Source organism: Brassica napus, chromosome C3, assembly GCF_020379485.1.
Source record: "Brassica napus cultivar Da-Ae chromosome C3, Da-Ae, whole genome shotgun sequence".
Classification (NCBI taxonomy): domain Eukaryota; kingdom Viridiplantae; phylum Streptophyta; class Magnoliopsida; order Brassicales; family Brassicaceae; genus Brassica; species Brassica napus.
In genome coordinates this window covers 67,420,993-67,438,512 of record NC_063446.1, presented here as the reverse complement: position 1 = coordinate 67,438,512, position 17,520 = coordinate 67,420,993, and positions in this window count along the sequence as shown.

The following is a 17,520-nucleotide window of genomic DNA, read 5'->3' as shown; positions in this document are numbered from 1 at the left end:
CACACAAGCATGCCAAATTATTTGTGGGGGAGAAGCCATATGGCATGCTACTTATTTGATCAATCGTGTGGCGACAAGAAGTTTAAACGCGCAGACTTCATATGAGGTATTTAAGGGAAGAAAACCAAGTGTGAAACATCTAAGAGTGTTTGGATGCGTTGGACACACAAAGATAGACGCTCCACATCTACGAAAGCTCGATGATAGATCAAGGGTTTTAATACACCTTGGAACTGAGCCTGGTTCTAAGGCATACAGGTTATTGGATCCGACGACAAGACGGATAGTTGTGAGTAGGGATGTTGTGTTCGATGAGGGCAGATTATGGATATGGAACAAAACTAGAGACTACACCGAGGAACCAGGAATGTTCAAAATAAAGCTTGGAGCATTCGGGAACCAAGGCATCAAAGTCAAAACAGATGAATAGAAAACAGAGGAGGTTAGTGAAGTCAACGAAGAAGGAGACTCAAACCCACTCATAACAACAAGCGAGACAGACGAGGACAACAACGACGAACCACACGATCTTCGTAGGTCGACCAGAGCTACCAAGACACCAAGCTATCTGAGTGATTACATTCTTCTTGCCGAAGAAGAAGGGGAAAGACTACTGTTGCTTATAAACGAAGAACCATGGAGTTTTGAGGACGCCATACAAGAGAAGGTGTGGAAGGATGCGTGTGAGGACGAGATTGCGTCTATCATAAAGAATAAGACATGGGATCTAGTCGACTTACCTCAAGGAGCAAAGACCATAGGTCTGAAGTGGATTTTTAAGATCAAGAGAAACTCGGATGGAAGTATAAATAAGCATAAATCTAGATTGGTGGCGAAAGGATACATACAGAGGCACATAATCGATTTTGAAGAAGTGTTTGCACCAGTAGCACGCATTGAGACTGTGAGATTCATCATTGCCCTAGCAGCCTCTAATGGTTGGGAAATACACCATCTAGATGTCAAAACCGCGTTTCTACATGGTGATCTAAAGAAAGACGTGTATGTCACACAACCTGAAGGTTTTGTGATCAAGGGAAGTGAAAACATGGTGTACAAACTAAATAAAGCTCTTTATGGACTAAGACAAGCTCCGAAAGCTTTGAATGAGAAGCTAAACAAGGAGCTCGCAAAGCTGAAGTTCATCAAGTGCTCGAAAGAACCATCCTTGTACTGCCGGCGATATAAAGAAACTTTGATCTTGGTAGCAGTATACTTTGATGACTTACTTATTACCGGGTCGAGTATCAGCATGATTCATGACTTCAAACGGGAGATGTCGACTATCTTCGAGATGAGTGATCTTGGGCTACTAACCTACTACCTTGGGATCGAAGTACAGCAGCATAAAGGTGGAATAACTCTCAAACAAGAGAGATATGTGACTAAGATACTACTGGAGACGGGAATGCAAGACTGTAATGCAGTACACACACCGATGGAAGCGGGACTGGTCTTATCAAGTGCAGAAGATGAGAAAGGCGTTGATGAAAAGGAGTTCAGGAGAAACATAGGTTGCCTTCGTTACCTGTTACACATGCGTCCTGATCTAGCCTACAGCGTGGGATTATTGAGTCGCTATATGCACAAACCAAAGACCTCTCATGCGGCAGCATTGAAGCAAATACTGAGATACTTGAAGGGTACTGTGGCTCATGGCTTGACGTTCACGCAAGGATCAAAGATGAAGTTAATTGGTTACAGTGATAGTAGCCATAACATAGATGAAGATGACGGAAGAAGCACAACATGGCACATATTTTATTTGAATAAGTGTCCTATTACCTGGTGTTCTCAGAAGCAGGAGACAGTAGCTTTATCATGATGCGAAGCTGAGTTCATGGCAACCACCGAAGCAGCCAAACATGCAATATGGTTGCAAGAAGTTCTCGAGGAGGTCACAGACAAGTCGTGCAAGATGGTAACAATATACATTGATAACAGGTCAGCTATTGCACTCACCAAGAATCCAGTTTTTCATGGGCGAAACAAGCATATCCACAAGAGATATCATTTCATCAGAGAGTGCGTAGAGAACGAGCAGATTGAAGTAGAACATGTTTCCGGTACCGAGCAAAAGGGAAACATTCTAACAAAGGCGCTTGGGAGAATCAAGTTCCAAGAGATGAAAGAACTTGTTGGAGTTCAAGAAGTTAACTTTAAGCTTAAGGGGGAAAATGTTGATAAGCTTAAAGATAACTTGGAATCTAAGTTATCCTAAAGAGTTTAGGATGAGAGAAAAAGGAAAGATGTATTCCTAATGAGTTTAGGAGTTATAATCTCTATATATATATGCAAGAGTGTTGCATATTGTGTGTGAGTTTTGAGTGATTGTGTTTGAGGAGCTTAAGGTTTTTGAGTGTTTCCTTAAGAGAGATTAATAAAGAGAGTTTTTTATTTGTGTTCTTACATAATCGTTTGAGACTATAAGCAAGAAGTGGAAAAGGTGAAATCGTAGTAATTATGTTTGAAAAAAAAATGTGAAGCTTTTCAAAAAAAATGTGAATATATTAAAGGATAGAAATGCAGCAAATTATTTAAGAGATCCTTTGGTCTTAAAGAGGTATGTATACACAAATTATTGTACAAAAAATATTATTTATTGTTTATAAAATTGCATTAAGAGGAGAAGGCGTAATGACAATTTTTTTGCATGTGTCGAAAATAGTTGGAATTCTTCTTGCTCCAAAGCAAAGAAAACAGCTTGACCATTGCGTTAAATCACATATTCAAAGCCACAACATCTTCGACCCAAAACTTTATTTTAAAAAGAGCAAAACCTCAAAATGAAGATTAACCATGAATCTTCAAAAAAATCTTTAAGAGTTTATTTATTTATATTATAGTCCTTTACATTAACAAAAGTTACTAATATTGATAAAACTTCACAAATAAATATAAAACATACATTTAACACATTATATACACACATTATTATAATATGATACAATACTTTAATATTATTGTTTCCGGTTTACACAACTAATAATTAACCGACCTAATAATAAATTTTACTCAAAAATGTTTACTTAATCTATAATTACAAGTTTGTCTCTTTCCTCACGATACTCTTTAGATTCATCCAATTTCAGAAAATTACTAAAAATTTGTGATGGCACCATAAAAAAAAATAGTTATCAATACAACATGAAATATTTAGTCGTCAAATACAATAACATATACAAAATTTAACTAATATGTATATTTTAAAATATAACAATTTATATTGAATATTTACTTTAACTATTTACATAATTTTCTAAAAATCATTCCGCCAAGTATTTGAAATTATGTGTTAAGGACAACACACAATGAGTGCGACTAACAAATGGATAAAGTTACTCATGTGTCTGAACGTGAACACATAGATGACACTTCTCTGCTATGTCAATCTCTTCAAGAACAGTATGTTCAGGGATAGTATGCCCATTCACCAGCTTCATGTGGCCAACGTAATCTGAAATAGAATAATTTAAATCCGTTCACATCAAACTTATACTATAATAATAAATCCAACGTGTCTATAAATAGTTCATTAATTGTTCAAATATAACAGATACACTAAATAGCTATCAAAATTATAACCTAAAGATCTAAGCATAAACACCGACATAGTTCAACATGGCTTAACATAAAGATCACCCTTGGAGTCACAGTTGGCCTTAAACTCCTCGTAGCTGTGTACCTGAACCTATCTTCTGGAATTAGAACCGGAGGGTTCTCAAGAACAGTTAAAGCAGAATTCCAGGTGAATGAGACGGTGGCGCTATGATCAGCAACTCGATACTGAACCTTGCTTCTGGATCCGAAAAAAGTTGCTTAGCTTATAGACGGAACCAGCTATCAGTTTATATGTCCCTACCCGCCCGGCTGGAACAAAACCTTGAATGACAGTTCCCTGTAACAAAATCAAATTACCGATTAATATAAGTACTTTCTCAATCGAGCAATATCAAAGCAAGAGCCAAAAGTTTTAAGATCCGTAGACAAACTTCTTCGTCGATAAGGAGCATCTCTTGTCCAATGAGGATCTTAGTGTTTGGATTTCGAGCCTCCCAGAAGTGAATCAAACGAAACATCAACTCGGCTTCGCGTGGGCCGAGCGAAATATCTCTGAACAACATCACTTGATCGCCATGCGCGGAGGGGAGAGCGGTAACAGCGTTTGGGTTCATCGGATTGGCAGATGAAACAGCAGTCTTCTCGTTAGGTTTCATCACAATCGCGGAGGAAGCAGTGGACTTCCCGTTTGGTTTCGCAGTCGCGGAGGAGGCGACGGTCTTCTTGCTGGGCTTGCGATCGCTAGAGACGGTAGAGTTGCCGGTGGGTTCCATCGGGATGAGTAAATGAGAGAATCTTATGAATTTTGATGGAGACATAAGCTAGGAAAAGAGATATATATATATATATATATATATATAAATATAGAAGAAGATGAAAGGAATCCATTGAATGAGTTCAATCTCAGGTTTGATTAGAGCAATTAGTAGTAAAATTACTCGTCGAAACGGATCTGGATAGGAGAGAAATGGAAGAGGTGGAAGTCGAAAGGTGGGCAAAGTACGAAATTAAGTTTACGACATACATCGCGTAACACATCTGGCCATCAGTTACGTAATTTGGGCTTTAGACTTCAGAACAGACAGGCCGAAAACACCCGAAGCCCAAACCAAAGTAACTCATTAATGACGTGGAAGATTGATGCATTTTTAGTGGCTGATTTTCTGATCCGACGTGACATAACTTAGAGGGATTGATACGTTCCTTTTAGTATTGTTTGATTTTAATCGTTCAAATTTTACTATCTTGACCTTTTTATGCCCTTTAATTGTATAATGGCTTGTCAGTGATCGTACAATTTTGTAGATGGGTTCTTTTGAATATTTAACCATTTGTTCTCTGAGTCGGTTTAACTTCATTGTGTATTTAAAAACTGTAATAAGTAGCCACCTTCATAATAAAGTCATTAAATAATAGTCTTCATATATTTACAACCATTTATGGTTATTGGAGGCTGCAGAACTTATATATAAATAGAAACCAAATGTGCACTCATGTTTTTATAAGCAATAAGCATAGTCTCTATCTTATGCAATTTCTCGGAAAATCTGTGCGCGGTAATAATGCAGAAAGGTGGAGTTTTAAAGTAGACAATATTAGCAGTAGAGAACAGCAAACATAAGTGACGACTGTAATGTGCTAGTTTTGACGGGAAACCTGCATGCTTTTTCTGGTTACATTTAATCTGTTTAGCCTTTAAAAGTATATTCAGAGTTTCGGTGTGAATTTCTTAGCTTGCTTGTAGCAGAAGCAAAGCCTGCAGGTTGTATCCATAACATTTTCATCGCAGCTCTTTGGAGGAGCCAGAAATACCTTTGACCCTCATCGTGTATTCGTGTTCAACCATTCTCATGGTATCTTCAAGAAGGAATTGAGTAATATCCACCTCTTTCCTCAACTCTGAGGTCTCTTTTCCCATCTGCAGAATATTAAACCTTACTTAGATTTAACTCAGACCAAAGTTAGAAAACCCAACATGAACTGAATCTTGATGTTCCTTAGAGATGGTTCTGTCTCTCTGAACACCAGTTTTAGCTGATACAACTTGTACAAATAAAAGGGGTAGTCTTCCTAAATCATAAACACAAATATGATGTTTTCTATCTATGCATACATGCGATTAAGAAGTCGTAGACGGAAAGATGAATTTAATGTACGTAGACGTAAGCACAAATCATAAATCTAAAATCAATAGCCAATCTATCTATGTTTACATACGATTGAAAAGTCTGAATGACGATAATAAATTTGAATTTCATTGATCTCTTTTTTTTTTGCCAAGTTTTTAGATTTAACAAATGTTTTAGATAGAATTTGATTGAATCAATTTTTTTCTCAAAAATCTAAACTCGTACGATACACGCGCCGATCTGTGATTTCCTTCTTCATACGCACCTGCAGTGTGGTTTTTAAGCGTTAGTTTGTTAATTTGTTGATCTGTGATTTGCTTGGATGAGAGATGATTGCAGAAAGAGGAGATTTGTAATAAAAAAACAAGACAATGGAAACATAAGCTGAAACAAAGACCTGATCATCCAAGAGCAGCATATCTAGGCCCATAAGTTCACCAGTTTTCTTCATATTCCTAGGTTCCAAAAATCAGAGTAGGCCTGTGACAACGGTTCGAGTACAACGCCCTGGCTTCAACTCGTAAAGAGAGATCTGGGAAGCGGCCATTGTGACAGGACACGTCACTGCCAGTTTTAACGATTTTCGTTTGGTTTTTAGTTTTATCATTATCAAGTTAGTTTATGATTCCTATTACTTTTATGATAAGGATTAGCTTCAGCCTTATCTTTGTTTTAGCTATACTATATATGTAGTTCTTACGATAGCCAAGAACAACACAATTCAATAAACTATTTTCCTATCTTACTTATCCCTCAAGTTATCTAGCAAGAGCTTTACTCAAGCTTCACTTACGAACACGTAACGTCTAAGAAGATCTTTCTTCCCAACGATCATCTTTTAGGTTTGTGTATCCCCATTCTTCGAATCCACAAGTAGGGTTTCTAGTTCGGGAATCTATCCTCCTATTACCGTTTCAGTGGTATCAGAGCAATCAATACCTTAGGACCAAGCTATGGACACCAGACAAACCACCATGTTAAACGAGATGAACAAACAAATTGAAGATTTGCGTGCTTCACAAACTCAACAAAGTGAAGAGATACGCAAAGAACTCGGGGGAGAAATCTTGGCAATCAAAGAGACATTAGAAAAATATTTTGCTAACTCCCAACCCTTTAATCAACGCGAAGGGAAACAACATGAAGAACAAACATCATCTGATCTTACCGCAGCAGGAACAGAGCACCGACGAGAACCACCAGACCGACTAGCAACAGAACAGAGCGCAACTAAAGATCAACAAAACCAGAACCAACACTAAAATATCCCCAATAGCTTGTCAACACGGCTAACAAAAATTGGATTCCCAATGTTTGATGGTTCTGAACTCCGAGAATGGATTTATCGTTGCGAGCAATTCTTCTCTATTGATAGCACCACACCAGAACTGAAGGTTCGTCTCGCCTCTCTCCATATGACAGGCAAAGCTCTACAATGGCACCATGCATATATGGCCAACCGTTATAACATGTTTCCATTATGGCTGGAATATGTTCCTGCAATATCAGAGCGCTTCAGTGAGCTTTTCGACGACCCTTTATCAAAGTTAGTAAGCTTAAAACAAGGAAATGACTCTATTGACGTTTACCTCGACAAGTTCGATTGTGCTAGTACAAGAATCACACTTGCTCCAGGTCATGCTTTGAGCATCTTCTTGACAAACATGAATCAACATCTTGCTCTTCACGTCCGCCAATTCAACGTCACAACCGTACCAGCAGCAGCACAGATGGCAAAACTCCACGAGTTATCTCTGTCACACGCTCCAACAAAAACGCAGCGATCAACATTCAACTCATCTCAACGATCAAACTTCACTCCAAACAAGAACCAATACAACATCACACCACCGACTGCAACTACCACCACGGGGAATCAAAACAATAAACCACTCATCCCTAACGCACCGCAGAAACGTGTTTCTTTCGAAGAGATGCAGGAACGAAAGCGTAAAGGTCTGTGTATGTATTGCGAGGAACCCTTCACCCCTGGTCATCAGCTTAAGCATCGGCGCTCTGAGTTCTTACTTTTAGAAGGTGATCCAACAGAGTTTGATGACGAAATCGCTTTGGAGGAGCAAATACGCGAGACAACTATCGAAGATCAAGACGATAAGGTCCCCACTATTTCCGTACACGCCCTCAACGGCTGCCCGACATTCAACTGTATGCGCCTAATGGGTCAATACGGGAAGCGGAAACTACATATACTAATCGACCCTGGCAGTACACATAACTTCCTCGATTTGCAGATCGCCAAAGGTCTACGATGTTCTTTGACACCAATCAAACCAATGTCCGTCGTCGCAGCTAGTGGTGATTTGATCACAAAGTATAAATGCAGCTCTTTCATATGGAAGATGCAGGGCTACGAATTCACTACTGAAACAAGAACATTACCATTGGGATGTAGTTATCTGGTATTGGGAGTTCAATGGCTCTCCACTTTGGGCCCTATTCTCTGGGATTTTTTGAACTTACGGATGGAATTCACTTTCAAAGGACTGAAACATGTTCTCCGAGGAACAACACCAAACATCTCTAAGGTCATCACTGGAAGCAGCCTAACCAAAATAATATTGCAGGATCCACAACTAGCCCTACTCCACTTAAGAGAAGTCAATGATACAATACTTCCTCAACAACCACTTACACCCGATGCCATCTTCTACCACATAGAAGCCAGCGACCCACAACTTGATGAGAACGGCTCATTAAAACAACTACTCGACTCCTATACGGACGTCTTTGACGAGCCATCATCTCTTCCTCCATACCGAGAAGGTTTCAACCACAAGATACCACTCGAAACAGGAGCTAACCCCGTCAATCTACGACCATACAGATACTCATCATTACAGAAAGACTCAATTGACACAATGATTCGAGAGATGCTAACTCAAGGAATCATTCAATATAGTTCCAGCCCGTATGCATCTCCTGTGGTCCTTGTAAAGAAGAAAGATGGTTCATGGCGACTATGCGTGGACTACAGAGGTTTAAACAAGCAGACGATCAAAGACAAATATCCTATACCCCTACTGGAAGACCTCTTAGACGAGTTGGGTGGTGCCAAATTCTTCTCAAAACTGGATTTACGCGCAGGTTTCCATCAGTTACGTATGTCACCTGAGGACGTGTATAAAACGACATTTAAGACCCACTCTGGTCATTATGAATACCTCGTCATGCCATTTGGTCTTACCAATGCTCCATGCACCTTCCAAGGCTTGATGAATCACGTCTTTGAACCAGTTCTTCGAAAGTTCCTACTTGTCTTCTTCGATGATATTTTAATATATAGCAACACATGGGAGGATCACCTTTTGCATCTGGATATGGTCTTCGAAATCTTACGTCACCATCAGCTCTACCTTAAACGTTCTAAGTGTACCTTTGGAGCTACAAAGATCGAATATCTCGGTCACTTCATCTCTGCAACCGGCGTAAGTACCGACCCAGCCAAGATAAAAGCAGTCGAAGGTTGGCCTATTCCTCGTAACCAAAAGCAGATACGCAGCTTCTTAGGACTTGCAAATTATTACAGGCGCTTTATACAAAGCTATAGTATAATCGCACGCCCACTTACTCTGCTACTCCGAAAAGATGGCTTCTCTTGGTGCCCCGAGGCAAATACGGCTTTCCAGGCTCTCAAAACAGCCTTAATGACAGCCCCTGTCCTCGCTCTGCCTGACTTCTCTAAGCCATTTGTGGTCAAAACAGACGCATCTCAGACCGGTATAGGTGCAGTGCTTATGCAAGACAACCATCCAATATGCTACATCAGCAGAGCACTAGGGCCTCGACACCAGAACCTCTCAGTTTACGAAAAAGAACTTCTTGCAGTGGTCCATGCAGTCCAAACATGGAATGCTTACTTGGCTCATAACATGTTTATCATTCGAACCGATCAAAGGAGCCTTAAATTTTTATTGGAGCAGAAGATCACTACACCATTTCAACACATGTGGCTATCAAAATTGATGGGTTACACGTTTGAAATTCACTACAAAAAGGGCAAAGAAAACGTCGCAGCAGACGCACTATCCCGCGTTTCTGGTTCTCAGCTGCTTCAACTTACATTATCTCAGATCCATCATGGGTTCTATGAGGAATTGAAAGCCTTGTGGGAAACTGATCCAGTTCTTAAAAAGATCATCGCAGAGCTGCAGGTAAACAAGTCTCTTCACCCAGCATACTCATTCATAAACGGCGAGTTACGTCGCAGGGGAAAACTTGTAGTAGGCAATGATCAATCAGTCAAGCTCCACATTTTTAATTGGCTCCACGACTCAGCAATAGGAGGACACTCAGGCCGTGACTCAACTTTGCAACGCATCAAAACATTGTTCTTTTGGCCTAAGATGAGTTCAGAAACTCAACATTATGTTCGTAACTGCCATACCTGCCAGAAGAATAAGTATGATTTAGCTGCCAAGCCTAGTCTTCTTCAGCCTCTTCCGGTCCCTGCAGGTGTTTGGGAATCAATCAGCCTCGATTTCGTAGAAGGTCTCCCACCCTCTGCTGGAAAACATTGTATCCTTGTGGTCATTGATAGGCTCAGTAAAAACGCCCACTTCATGGCATTATCACACCCGTATACGGCTATGGACGTTGCGAAGTTATACATGGATCATGTATTTCGACTACATGGAATGCCTAAGGACATTACCAGTGATCGTGACCCAACTTTCTTGAGCGATGTGTGGAGAGAAATGTTTCGAGTTCATGGCGTCGATCTCAACTTCTCTACAGCCTATCACCCTCAATCTGATGGCCAAACAGAGGTTACTAATAAGACTCTGGAAACGTACCTACGGTGTATGGTGTCTGATTCTCCACGCTCTTGGAGTTCCTGGCTTCCCCTTGCAGAATGGTGGTACAACACAACATACCACTCGGCCATTCATAGTACACCTTTTGAAATCATTTACGGACAACCACCTCCAATTCACATGCCTTACTTACCTGGTGAAAGTTCTTCCCTAGCTGCTGACAGGTCGCTTCAGAAGCGAGAAGCAGTCATTGATATCATGAAATTTCACCTCCTTCGGGCTCAAAACAGAATGAAACAATATGCGGATTTTAGACGTTCTGATCGTGAATTTACAGTTGGAGATTATGTTTACTTGAAGCTTCAGCCGTATCGCCAACACTCTCTCAAAGGGCGACACATGCCTCATAAGCTCTCACCTCGTTACTACGGCCCTTTTCGCATACAATATCCTGTTGGTTCGCGAGCTTACAAGCTTGAGCTTCCATCGACTTCTTCAATCCATAACGTGTTTCACGTAAGTCAGCTCAAGTTGTGCCCTAACCCACCAAGCTCGGCTCCTACGCTGCCTCAATACCTCAATGACGTGGGGATAGACAAGGAACCCGAACTTATTTTGGAGAAGAAAATGGTCAATCGGCAAAATAGACCAGTCACTAAACTTCTTGTCCAATGGAAGGGTTCAACTCCTCAGCAAGCAACATGGGAGTTCTATCAAGATTTCATTGCCAAATTTCCTGATTTTCATCCTTGAGGCCAAGAATGTTCTGAAGGAGGGAGTATTGTGACAGGACACGTCACTGCCGGTTTTAACGATTTTCGTTTGGTTTTTAGTTTTATCATTATCAAGTTAGTTTATGATTCCTATTACTTTTATGATAAGGATTAGCTTCAGCCTTATCTTTGTTTTAGCTATACTATATATGTAGTTCTAACGATAGCCAAGAACAACACAATTCAATAAACTATTTTCCTATCTTACTTATCCCTCAAGTTATCTAGCAAGAGCTTTACTCAAGCTTCGCTTACGAACACGTAACGTCTAAGGAGATCTTTCTTCCCAACGATCATCTTTTTGGTTTGTGTATCCCCATTCTTCGAATCCACAAGTAAGGTTTCTAGTTCGGGAATCTATCCTCCTATTACCGTCTCAGCCATCATTCTTGCAGGAGTGTTTCTTAATTTTGAGCAGAGATGAGCGATGAATCTGTGAAAACCACCAAGCCGGAGATGACTATAATGAAATCGGGAAGAAACTGAAGAGGACGGAAGTGGTGAAGTGGGGGGTCGACTTAACTGAGATTGAATGCAAGGGTTAATGGTATCGTCTTTAAGGGTTTACTCAGATCTACGCTATGGTGGTTTTGGTTTTCTCGAAGTCGACGGTGAAGACAGTGGGTCGACTTCAATCTGGGCTGATAATACCAAATGAATAATAACTTAGTAAGGCTCAATCTAATAGAAATAATAGTATTATCTCGAGTATTTAATCATAACTATCAGAGGCCCACATACTCACGTAGCCCAGGGGGAATAGTATGACGTGTCAAGCTGAGAATCATTGAGTGCTGATAGCGTGGCGCGCCCTTAGAAACCGCCCGTAGGCTGACATACTTTAACTATTTACATAATTTTCTAAAACTATTTACATAGTTATAAATATATACATAATTCAGTATAAATAAGTGTTATAAATTTAAAATGTTATCATTTAATACTTTTTGTATAGAGTTTAGAATATGATATACGGTTTGGAGTTATAAGTAGGGCTAGGGGTATATGTAGGATTTGTATTATAATGTTTAGAGTTGAATATTTCTGCGTTATATATATAATCTGAGTGTTTTGATTAAAATGTTTAATTGAATATTTATGTATAAAATGGAATTTTGTTGTAAAAGAATGGGGAATTGTCTGTGTATTATTAATGAACAATAGAGGTTCCTTATATAAGGATTACAGAGTATAGGAAAAATAAAATTATCCAAAACCTAATACAACATGAAATAGGAAAAGATTTAAAACAGATAAATGGAAAACTTCCTAAGTCTAAAGTCGGCCAAGGCATGGGCCGACTCTCTCTCCTCGGACGCCGACTCTTTCTCCTCCTTTGGCCACAGTTGGGCCTTGTCTTGGTCATGGTTATGGGTCATCCACATAATGATTTATAACACTCCCCCTTGGATGCCATAACCATATGGGTTTGTATCATGCACGACGTTGCCTCATTAAAACCTCTCTAGGAAAACTAAAAACCCAAGGTGGGAAAAAATGGAAACCGTAGACAAGAAAAATAGTACAACACATGACACTCCCCCTGATGAAGGCATCACTGAAGATCCTTCAACTGGCGCATTCCTATCTGATGAACCAGCTTCCTGAACGTTAAGGTCGGCAGAGACTTAGTGAACAGATCGGCCGAATTGTCACTGGACCAAACTTGAACCACTTGAACTTCTTTGGCCTTCTGCAGGTCGTGGGTGAAGAAGAACTTAGGCAAGATGTGTTTCGTTCTATCTCCCTTAACGTATCCATCTTTGAGCTGAGCAATACAAGCTGCATTGTCCTCATAGATGATCGTTGGTTCTTCCTTTTCCTTTCCCACGGCCAGGCCACTCTCTTTAAGGATATGGCCGGTCATGTTCCTCAACCACACAAGCTCTCGGCTTGCTTCATACATGGTTATGATCTCGGCATGATTAGATGATGTTGCCACTAAGGTTTGTTTTGTGGACCACCAACTTACTGCAGCCCCACTGTGTGTAAACACATAACCTGTCTGAGATCTAGCATTGTGTGGGTCAGATAAGTACCCAGCATCTGCATATCCGGCCAAGCTATCTCCTGGTCGGCTCGTATAGATCAAACCGAGATCGGTTGTTCCTTGCAGATATCTGAACATATGTTTTATTCCGTTCCAGTGCCTAAGTTTCGGACATGAACTGAATCTAGATAGTAAACTCACGGCAAAACTAATATCCGCTCTTGTATGGTTAGCCAAATACATTAAGGCTCCAATGGCACTTAGATAAGGTATTTCCGGCCCGAGCATATCCTCGTCTGGCTTCCTTGGTCTGAATGGATCCTTCTCAAGGTCTAAGGACCTCACGACCATAAGACTCGACAACGAATGAGCCTTGTCCATATTGAACTGCTTGAGTATCTTTTCTGTATATGTCTTTTGATGCACAAGGATTCCATTATCCACATACTCAAATTGCAGTCCCAAACAGAACTTAGTTTTTCCTAAGTCTTTCATTTCGAATTCTTTCTTTAGACATTCGACCGTTTGGGAAATCTCTCTAGGGGTCCCAACCACATTCAGGTCGTCCACATAGACAGACACAATCACGAAGCCCTTGCTGTCAAATCTCTTTATAAAGATACTGTAATGACCCCAACCCCAGGGTATCTCCAAAGGCCAACTTGTTTTTTTAAAAAAAGAAAGAAAGAGAGAGAGAGAGAGAGAGAGAGAAAGAGAGAGAGAGAGAGAGAGAAGAGGAAGGGAGACAGCTTACCTGAGTTATCACCGGAGCCACCGCGCCTAGAGACCACGTTGAGCTCGTCACCACCGTTCGCTGCAGCTTAGAATCGCCGGAAACCGCCATGCAGTTAAGCTTAGTTTCGTCCGTTTAGTAAATCGACCATAACTTCTTAACCATTGCGAATCTCGTGCATCCAAGCCCATCATCGTGTTCCTCTCGTCGAGACGAAGCCGTAGACACCAAGCACGCCTCAAACGGAGCCCGGACAAAGCCGTACGCGCCTCCAGAAAACCGCCCTTCGCGCGCGCGTGAAACGCACGCGCCGCCGCCGGAAATCGTCGCCACCGCAGCTCCGCCGCCGGACCACCGTCCGCCGCCGCAGCTCCGCCGTCTCCGCCGGCAAACTTTCCGGTAAGCCGCCGCCGCAGCTCCGCCGTCGCCGCCGGTGACCGACACCGGTGACTCACCGGCGACTCGGTCAACTCGGCCGAGTCAACTCAGTGAGTCAACTCGGTTGACTCGGTCAACCGGTGGTTTGACCGGTTTAAATCGATTTTGATTCGGTTAGGTTAAACCGGTCGGTTAAAATCAATTGGAAATCGGTTAGGGAAAACCGGATTAATTAATTAATTAATTAAATAATTAATCTTTGACCAGCGAGTTGACTTTCCCGTAAATACCCGTTTTAAACCGTTCGAAAGGCGTTCTGACTCGAAATTTCGATCTGATTTCAGATTTGGAGTCCATTTGAGCAGCTGGAGTTCATAGACAACACTTTTCTATTGCTAAGGTGAGGGTCTATTCCCGAACTCCTCTTATTCGGCTTAGGACCTCGAATAAGTATAATTTATTTCTAATGTGTTCCGTCTGTGTGAAATCGAGTCTGTCATTGCTTGTTTAGTTTTAGGTTCTTTACATAAACCAGAACTAGGGGGTTAGAGGATTCAACATTGATTGTTTCACTTAATGTAAATTCTTAGCTAGGATTGTTTTTGTTTGGAGACGGATACAGAGTCGGACTGCTGTATGCCGGATTGTATGGAGGTCACGGCCAACTTTAGTCGACCGGTTGAGCCGTAGACTGGAAGTGTCGATAAATCGTCTACGGGCGTGTGTTACCGAGCACTTTTTCGGTGTGTGTATGAACCGAGCACCTTTTCGGTAGTGTTTTTGCCTGTTAGTGGGCGGCGAGTGTGCACCTCGCTAGGACCATTGTTTGTTGTTTGGGTACTTTAGGTACTGTGTTTGACATGCATTATAATTAAATTATATTTATTCGGAGTGCTATGTCCGGGTCCATGGACTTCGGGGTGGCATCCCATACCTCACTGAGCGATTCCCCTGTCGCTCACCCCTCACTCTTCCCCTTTTCAGGTGAGACAAACAAGTATGTGATATTTGGACGGACTTGGTGCTATTGGACTTTTCTTTCGGATTTTATTTGGGCATGGGTGAGAGTTGTCGGGTTTATGGGCTTTTATATTACGGGATATTGTTGGTGGCCCGTCGTCCTTAGTGTCAGGGAGACGGGTATCACATTGTTGTATGATGACGCGTCGGGGGTGACACGCTGTCCTCCATATAGGAGGTGACGGGTGTCACAATTTGGTATCAGAGCGGGTTCCATCCCGGTTCCGTCCGGGATGGCGGTCAGGGGATTCGGTTTTCATCGGTTTTCAACTTAAAAAAAAAAAAAAACTATATATTTATTTATACATTTTGAAATTCTTTTAGCACCATTCTGTCCTGTAATTACTAACTCAAATGTCTCTTTCTATGACGATGAGTAATCAAGGTTCTCGACAGATGTTCAGCAGTTGCGTGAAGTCCAAGTTCGTCAGTTTTCTCGGGAGTTATCAGTTTCTTCGGTCATGATTTCGAGGCTATCCAGGAGTGGATATGTGACGTTTCTGCCACCAGCCCACTTCAAGCAATCGTTCCACGAGTTTTGTTACTGGAGATTATGTGGTGTGTGGTATGAGCCATTGGTTGGCATGTGTTGTTGTGTGTACGAGTATATTGACTATTTTGGAGATATATTTGTTTTGTGAACTCGTGGAGATCGCTTTTGAATTGGGGTGCAGCAGCTTGCGTTGTGTGGGTGTTGGAGTTACACTTTGGTATGTTTACCAATTTTGGCAGTGTTGATCGTTTCAGAGATGTGTCAGTTTGGACAACTGACATAGGACATTGGGAGCTATTTATATCCATCGCAGTGTACCAGTTATGCTTGGAGGGCCGATTTGTTCGGATATTCATCAGAGATGGAGCTACGTTTTTACGATGTTATCCTTGGGACGGATTGATTGTCACGGCATCAAGTAGTGTTGGATTGCCTGAGGGCAAGAGTTCCGATTGCTGGAGCAGATGGAAGTTGTTAGTGCATGCATGCTACATACTGAGGAGTTATGGGATACAAGGACATAGAGATTTTTGACTACCATCTCGATGGTTAAGGCTGATGGCCAACATGAGATGCAGGATCTTCCGGTTATTGCAGAGTATGAGGATATATTTGTGACCTTTGGAACGGTCACCACATGACACGTGAGAAACTCTTGCAATTTGTTTGGAGCAAACAACACCAGTTTCACAAGTTTTATACTGATTAGCATCAACAGAGATGAAAAAGCTGAAAGAGCATGTTGAAGATTCATCAGACAAGGGTTTTATCAGACCGGGTACTTTACCGTGGGGAATATCATCATTGTTGTTGTAAAGAAGAAAGGTGGGAGTTTCAATTTTGTATCGACTGCAAAGGTCTGAACAAAGTGACCATTAAAGATAAGTATCGCTTCCGCGCGTTGATGAATTATTGGATTATTACAGGAAGTTTATAGTTCTTGAAGGTTGACATGGCATCAGAACACCATCAGATTACTATATTTGAAGAGTATCTACTGAATGTGAATTTTTGTATACATTATGGATATTATGGGACGCAGTGATACCATTTGGCTCGACAAAGGCATCGTTGCATTCATGAAGATATGAATGACGTTTTCGTGAACATTTGGATATGTGTGCGATTGTATTCATCGATGACATCCTGATTTATTTTGGAGTAGAAAGGAGATTTGTGAGCATTTTGCGGATTGCATTGGATAAGCCTGGAGAGCATCAGTTATTCGCTAAGTTGAGGAAGTGTAGCTTCTGGCAGAGGAATGTTGTATTTTGGATAACATGGTTTTGGAAGCGGAATTTTGATGGATTCAAAGAAGATTAATACCGTTTCGGGAAGGTCGAAACCTAAGAGCGCTACAAAGATCTGCCGTTCTTTTTGGGTTAATAGTGTACTACTGGAAGTTCATCAAGGGTTTCACCGGTATAGTAATGTTAAAGACGCGGTCTACATGTAAAGACGTTAAGTGTGGCTGGATAGATTTTTGTTCGAGGAGTTTCACTGAATTGAAGCACAACTAATGAAGACACCAGTTTTGGGTTCTACTGAGGCTGAGGCTTACTGTGATGTGTCAGATACTGGATTGGATTTAAATTAAGGTATGAGGATTAAGTCATTCATATGCATCACGCCAGAGAGGCTGTAGTGGTATTTGCGTTATCGTTTTGG